The sequence below is a fragment of the Suricata suricatta genome, chromosome 4 (assembly GCF_006229205.1).
Source record: "Suricata suricatta isolate VVHF042 chromosome 4, meerkat_22Aug2017_6uvM2_HiC, whole genome shotgun sequence".
Lineage (NCBI taxonomy): Eukaryota > Metazoa > Chordata > Mammalia > Carnivora > Herpestidae > Suricata > Suricata suricatta.
Window position 1 is genome coordinate 77110935 of NC_043703.1, and position 8272 is coordinate 77119206.

At 42.1% G+C, this 8272-nt stretch overlaps 1 pseudogene; it reads right to left on the reverse strand.

Moving 5' to 3' along the window:
- Nucleotides 1-2067: 2067 nt before the first annotated feature.
- On the reverse strand, nt 2068-2658 carry LOC115288929 (annotated as a pseudogene).
- Nucleotides 2659-8272: the final 5614 nt, after the last annotated feature.

An 8272-nucleotide genomic window follows, 5' to 3' on the forward strand; every position in this document is an offset into this window, starting at 1 on the left:
AAAAGATGTGAATTTAGCTTTTCAACTCAAAAGGAGGATCAGCGAAGGCTGGAATATGTTTTGAAAAAACCCCGATAACTTTATCCAATCCAAAGTAAACTCCTACTCATTCATCCAGAATCATGAAAAAAAAAAAGCAGGAAGCAGGAACACTCAAAAAACCAAAGTCTTTTATAATATTGTGATAAGATATTTGATGACATGAAACAGCGAAACTAAGTGCATTATATTGACAGCATCAAATATTTTTATTGATCTGCATCAGCCATATACAGTATCTACCTATAACATGTCCATTCATTCATTTATTCCTAGGAGTTTCACAAATGAATAAGCCAGAAATAAAGCATATCTGGCAGATGGAAGAGCATGCGTAAGCTGCACTGTCTAGCGTGGTAACAATTAGCCACAAGTGACTATTTAAGATGAAATTTAGGGGCACCTGTGTGGCTCCATCGGTTGAGCGTGTGACTTCTGCTCAGGTCACGATCTCCCAGTTCCTGGCTTTTTTTTTTTTTTTTTGTGAAGGGTTTTTGTTTGTTTAATACATCTGAAAAGAACAAATATACAAAGAATTGAGACATGTGAAAGCATCATTTCAACACTAATGAATCTACAAGAATTAGGATTTGGGGAAGGCGGAGAAGATTACCTAAACATTTTTAAAAACTGGGAACTGCAATCAAAATAAGCAGATAAAATCCCTATTAACACTTATGAAGAGTCTTCATAAGATTCCATGATTCTTTTTTAAATTAAACCAGAGAGCCTTAACTAGCTACTTTAGGGTTCCTCATATGCAAAACAGAAATACAGGGATTCTCTTGACTTGTCCCCACGTTGTTAAATGTTCTCCCCACCCCCACCCCTACCCCAGCTTCTTCATGAAGCAGGTCTCCATCCTCCCAACTTCAAGGAGGGTGCGCATCGCTCCACAAACACCTGTCTTCTAGCACCTCCCTCACATCTCCTCGGTTTACCAGGTCTCTGGCTGTGTTCCAGGAACACCGTATCATACACTATTAGGCTGGACATCTATGCTAAGCACATAAGACAATGACTGACAGGGAAAAAAATGTTTTTTAGATATGTACTCAATCCATTTGGTGTATTTCACAAGGTGCAATACTTTTCTTCATTATCAGTGAAAGAAGTTAGAAATTAACTTCAAAAAAAAATCAGCAAATGGCAAACAGATTTCCTTGAAAGTCACAGTCACGTCTAGAGTGCGTCCTAGAAAAGAGGAGGGGCGAAACAGGTCCCACCCACTGTCATGAGTTTCAGCAGGTACTAGACCTACTCAAGGGTGGAGAGAAAAGACAAGTTTCAAAACGGAATATGTTATTCAGTGAGGCATTTACTATACCCCTTCCTAAGAGCGCCAGGTGGGGGACAAGTGTTCTAAACTAGATCTAGGAAGTGGAATGTGGAATCAATCCATCCTCCTCCCCTTAACTTATGAAGAGAAGACTCTTCATAAGTGTTAATAGGGATTTTATCTGCTTATTTTGATTGCAGTTCCCAGTTTTTAAAAATGTTTAGGTAATCTTCTCCGCCTTCCCCAAATCCTAATTCTTGTAGATTCATTAGTATTACAGAATTTAAAAAACATGACTAAATAAAAACAAACCCCACACACACTGCCCCACCAAAACAAAACAAAACAAACAAAAAAAACACCTAAAACTAAAACAAAACCCTAAATGTCCCAGATTATTCTCCAGAACGGATGGAGCCCCGGGAGCAGCTTCAACACCCACATTAGTCTGTTACAGAGTCATCACAAGCATGCCTTGCTTTTAAACAAAAACAAAACAAAGGAAAAAAATTTTTTTGAAATGACAAAACAAAAACTAGTACTAACCACCTTTCTGACAATACACGATTACTCAAGTTAACGAGTACTGAGTGGGGGGAAGGGGCTGTCTCACACGAGTGCATGTGGCTAGGTGCAGAGCATTTGTCATTATTGCAAAAACAAATTTTAATTTTTAATCTTTAGTTTGATTTAACATTGCTTTTAGTGCGGTGCTGACCCCAGCTGTGTGGAAAGGGCTCTGGCGACGTTCATAGCAGCACACACCTGCGGGTCTTCTTCGGTTCTGGAGGCTCCGGGGCAGCCAATATTGCTTCATCAAATACATTCTTTAGGCCTTTCTGTGTGAGTGCAGAGCACTCCACGTACTTGACCGCCTTCAGGTCACGGGCCAGCTTCTCGGCCATCTCTGGAGTGATCGGCTTCTGTTTGTTCCTGGCAAGTTTCTCAATCGTACAGGGGTCATCTTGGAGATCAGTTTGGGTCCCAACAAGCAAGAAAGGAGTCCTTGGACAGTGGTGAGTTATCTCAGGCACCCACTTCTCCTTCACATTTTCAAATGAGGATGGAGAGACCACTGAAAAACAGACTAGAAATACATCTGTTTGTGGATAACTCAGCGGTCGTAATCTGTCATAATCCTCTTGGCCTGCAGTATCGAAAAGTCGAAGAGTATATGGCTCTTCACCAATCATAACTGTGACTGCATAGTTGTCAAAAACAGTTGGTACATACTCTGATGGAAATTTGTTTGTTGTGTAGGACATCAGGAGACATGTTTTACCAATGACACTGTCACCCACAACAACACACTTAATTGTCTGCATTGCTGAAACAGTTTTGTAACCACTTTAAATATTGCAAGTTCAATGATGACCTCAGCTTCTCTCAGTTCCTGGCTTTGAGTCCCACATCGGGCTCTGTGCTGACAGCTCGGAGCCCGGAGCTGCTTCGGATTCTGTCTCCCTCTGGCTCTCTGTTTCTCCCCCACTCATGCTGTCTCTCTCTCTCTCTCTCTCTCAAAAATAAATAAAAACATTAAAAAAATTTTTTTAAAGATGAAATTTAAACCAATTAAAATAAAAATTCAGGGGTACCTGGGTGGCTCAGTCAGTAAAGCATCTGAATCTTGATTTCAGCTTAGATCATGATCTTACGGTTCATGAGATCGAGCCCCACATCGGGCTCTGTGCTGACAGTGCGGAGCCTCCTTGGGATTCTTTCTCTTCCTCGCTCTCTTTCTGCCCCTCCCCTGCTCATGCTTGAATGTTCTCTCACTCTGTCTCTCTTTCTCTAAAATAAAGAAACATTAAAAAAAATAAAAATAAGAATACAGCTCCTTAGTCTCACTAGCCACCCTCCAAGTGCTAAACAGCCATGTAGGGCTGGTGACTGCTGTGCTGGAGAGGACATGGGGACACCGTTTTGCCTCACAGGAAGTTCTAGTAGACAGCACTGGGAGGGCAGAGAGAATATTAAAACCACATGACCCCACCATTTAAAAATAATGTTGAATAAGCTCTATTTGCTTGTGAGCCCAAAGCACGGTCCAAAGAACAGTAGTGACCTGATAGGGTTTTCTAAACACGTGTGAAGTAAACTCTTCTAAATATCTATAATATTACAATACAGAACATTGAGGAATGTGTTTGTTTTATTGACATGTGGTCTTCAAAATTCTCCTTATGAAGAACTAGATGTCCCTTCATGGACACATCATTAGTCTTCCCTTTCCTCTGTGGGGAAAGTGAGGTGTCCTAGAAAGATGGGGGGTTTTGTCTTTCCAAGCAGCCTGCATGTAATCTTGTTGAACTGAGAAGGCAAAGAGAATCTTTTTCATGCAAATGTGCCTCTATCCGGTAACGACTTTGACTCAGAGGCCCCAACGAAGAATATCAAGGGTCACTCCTGGTGAAGGTCTTAATTGTCCTGTTTGCTTAAGGCTACCGTGTTGATTTAAGCTTTTAAACTCCTGTGCTTGGCAAGATTTCCTAATGGAGGACCTCCTCTACACATTCTCTTGTTCTTCCTACCACTCCGGAATCCTGAGGCTAGATGAAGAGAAAGTCCCTGGCTGACATCTTGTCTGAGTGAGTTCAGAAAACACTTGGAGAGAAGCTACATTAACTATACAGTGAGAAAATCTTTAGTTTCTGACAAGGAGCTACACTCTATTAGGACATAATTATATTCAAGCACATGAATTACCCTAAACAATATTATTCTCATCACAACCTCCTTCACACATGGTTGTATTGGTTGTGCATTGCACAAAAGAGACACATTTGAGGAAGTGTTATTTACATTACAGCTATCACAGATATGGTGCTTATAACAATGATGAAAACAACTTTCCAGAAGATGGCAGTAAAGTATCTTGTCTCAAAAAAAAAAAAAAATCAATGCAGTATGATTATTTTCAGCAGATGGGAAATATATTTTGAGAAAGAAGTGCTTTTTAAAAACGCATACAAAGGCATGATTTTGATTATCACTTTCTCTGGGTCCTGTATAAAATCAAACCTCTATTATTAGTGAAAGTGAACCAGTGCATTTGATAGGTAAAGAAAAGGAAAAAGAATTATCAATGTTTGGTACTGAAATTCCAGCTTCCAAAATGCTGACTCTTTGTTAAAATAATAACATCAATGTGGGACGCCTGGGTGGCTCAGTTGGTTAGGCACCTGACTCTTGATTTTGGCTCAGGTCATGATCTCATGGTTGGTGAGATCGAGCTGCATATCAGGTTCTGTGATGATAGTATGGGGCCTGCTTGGCATTTCTCTCTCTCTCTCTCTCTCTCTCTCTCTCTCTCTCTCAAAATAAATAAACATTAAAAAATAATATCAATAGGTTATATGAGATATATAGTATAAATGACATAGTATAACTCGAGCTTCCCTACACCTCCTGGGAGTGTGGTACAAATGTGATTAAATGAACAGAGAGGAGATTTTCCATTTTGAGGAACACCTTTCTGTCTTCCCAGAAGTCTCCCTACACATACAGTCTTCAGTCTTTGGTTCTCCAAAAGAAGGTGAATCAAAACTATTGTGATATTAAGGAGGAAGAGGCAGTACAGGAGAAAAACAGTTCCTGATTCACTTTGTGGCATGTTTAAATCTTTTTGTTGCCATTCAGAACTACAGCCTTTCTGGGGCACCTGGGTGGCTCAGCCAGTTAAGAGTCCGACTTTGGCTCAGGTCATGATCTTGTGGTTCACAGATCCGAGCTCCACGTCAAACTCTGTGCTGACAGCTCAGAGCCTGAAACCAGCTTCAGATTCTGTGTCTCCCTCGCTCTCTGCCCCTCCCCCACTCATACTATGTCTCTCTCTCTCTCTCATAAGTAAATAAAACATTAAAAACATTAAAAAAGGGGTGCCTGGGTGGCTCAGTCGGTTAAGCACCCGGCTTCGTCTCAGGTCAGATCTCACGGTTCGTGGGTTCGAGCCCCGCATCAGGCTCTGTGCTGACAGCTAGCTCAGAGCCTGGAGCCTGTTTCAGATTCTGTATCTCCCTCTCTCTCTGACCCTCCCCTGCTCCAGCTGTCTCTCTCTGTCTCTCAAAAATAAATAAAAAGAATTAAAAAAATAAAAAAATAAAAAAATAAAAAAATAAAAAAAAATTTAAAAACATTAAAAAAAATAACTATGGTCTTTCTGGGTAACTGAGTGAATGATATGAAACCATTGTTTCTTATAGAGCGGTTTTACTGTGAACCGCAAGATCATGACCTGAGCCAAAATCAAGAGTTAGACACTTAGGGGCACCTAGGTGGCTAAGTTGCTTAAGTGTCTGACTTTGGTTTGGGTCATGAGCTCACTCACAGTTTGTGGGTTCGAGCCCCACGTCGGGCTCTGTGCTGAGAATTCAGAGCCTGGAGTTGCTTCGGATTCTGTGTCTCCCATTCTCTCTGACCCTGCCCTATTCATACTCTGTCCTTCCCTCTCAAAAATCAACATTAAAAAAAAATTTGTAAAAAGAGTCAGACACATAAATGAGCCCCCCAGGTGCCCCCAAATAAAATAAATAAAAAGAAAGGAAAGAAAATTGGGAGAATGATGTGTTTTTTTCTCTTGCTTTTGGAAATAAGCAGAAGAAAGCTTTCAGAAGCATAATTAAAGAGTATACCTATTATGTCTTAGTAAAGATAACTGGGGCATAGTCCTTAACCTTAAGAAGTTCACAAGTTAGCAGAAGACTAAACATTAAGCATCTCTTAACACAGTGGATTATATAATGACAAACTGCGAGTGAATGACCAAGCGTAGCATGTAACACATTCTGTTAAAATCAGGTGGCTCAGAGAAGACAGCAGTCATCCCTCACCTGGTAAAGCAGCCACAGCTTCAAACAGAAGTGGGGATTGGCTTTGTAAAAGAAGAAGAAGTTTTGGATCATTTGGATAATTCGGGGGTCCTTATCTGTCTTGTTCACCATTGTCTCTAACACCTAGAACTGGGCTAATAGAGTAGCCACCAGCTACCTGTGGCTATTTAATGTAAGTTAGAATGAACTAAAATTAAATAAAATACAGACTTCTTCAGCCACATTAGCCAAGTGTCCTTGTGTAACTAGTGACGACCATATTGGACAGTGAAGATACTGAACTTTTCTACCTCTACAGAAAGTTCTGCTGGACAGAGCCAATTCCGAATAGTGAGCAGCACGTAGGAAGTGCTCAATCAGTATTTAATGAACAAGGTTAAATAAATGAAAGTTGCTGAACCTGCCTCTTAGAGCCTCCTGCTTGCTCATCTTACAGATTAAAAGATTGTGAGGATCAAGTGAGATAACAGTGAAATTACTTCATGCACTAGGAGAACAACACTAATGTGAATTCTTGTAATTCAAGCTTCCTGGAACTTTGGGTACAAATGGAATTATGTAAATAGGAAGGACTCAAATTTCACTGGCTCTTGTCCTTGCCTACATAATACTCATGGGTTCTTTCATGAGACCCCTCCTGACATCTCAGCCCCTCACTGGCTGTTCCTGCCAGTAACAATGAGCTTGACAATATTGATCTGTCTCCAGAAGTATTCAGATGCACAATAAAAGAAATCTACAGGTCAACCAACGACAACAAATTCGTGAGTTGGATTCAGTCAACATCAGAGTGTTTATGACCCCCCGGCTCCCCAGAAGCCCACAGGGACCCAGAGAAATGCTTGATGATGCAGTCTTCATTGAGTGTTGCAATTTTCACACCAACTGGGAGGCATGTTCCTTCCCCCAAGACCTCTGGTTTCCCAGCGTGGCCAGCGGGCGCCACAGCTCAGGGGCACGTCACTCCGCCCCACGGAGTCCTGACAAACGCGGTCCCATCAGCTTCTGCCTGCCTGCGTTGTTTCCTGCCGAGATCCGGGCAGAGGGGCAGAGGGTGAAAGGGAGGGCACCAGGCTGAGTCCCTCATGCGCCCACCCCTACCTCAGGGGCCCTTTCACAGGCCTCCGTGATGTCCCTTTTTTCCTATGCAGATTTTTCACAGGTTATTATTACAGGCTGGACACTCCTGTTAATCAGACACAGGCGGGCCGGGACCGTCCATCTCACCTGGGCCTGCGGTGCTTTGTGCAGTGAAGCGGGTCCAGTCCCTGGGCCAAGGCCCCTCCCCTTTCCCACACCTCCTTGGAAGGTACAGGACACAGCTGGTAACTCATGTCTTCAGAGTCCCGCCTTGGCTTCATTTCCAGGTGTGCTGATTGGTGTGCGTTTAATGACACCCAGCTGCCTGTACCTGGCCCTGACTGTCCTGAAGTGGGGAGGCAGCCTAGACCCCAGGTCACGGTCTCCGTCATGTGTACAAGGTTTTGACACTTTGACCTGGCCTTTTCTGTCCATCTCTGCTTCCCGTAGGCTGGAGGCCTGGGGCTGCGGGGGGGCACTCCCTTTCCCTTCAGGCACTTTATGATCAAGGAGGTTTGCACCTGCCTCTGTCTCAAAGTCACCCCTTAGCATCTGAGGTTTTATCTTCTGGAAGTATGATAGTTTGCCATCATTGACAGTTTTGGGGTTGTTTTAGAATACAGAAGAGATGACCCAAATGTTTACCTTTTATTATTTCTTATTTAGACTTCTTAGATTTTGAGAGCCAGTTTGCTTTTCTTTTAAAATACATCAAAAATTTAAACACTTGCAAAATTTTTTATGTTTATTTATTTTTGAAACAGAAAGAGACAGAGCGTGAATGGGAAAGGGGCAGAGAAAGAGGGAGACACAAAATCGAAAAGGCCCCCCAGACGCCAAGCTGTCAGCACAGAGCCTGACGTGGGGCTGGAACAGTAAGATCATGATCTGAGTTGAAGTTGGACCCTTAACCGACTGAGCCACCCAGGCACTCCCAAATTTTAAACACATTAAGGGGCTTTAAATTTACTAAGTTGCTTAAATACTTTCACAGTATTTTAAAACTGCATTTACAAATTTACTGTGTTTTATTTTCTTTTTGTGT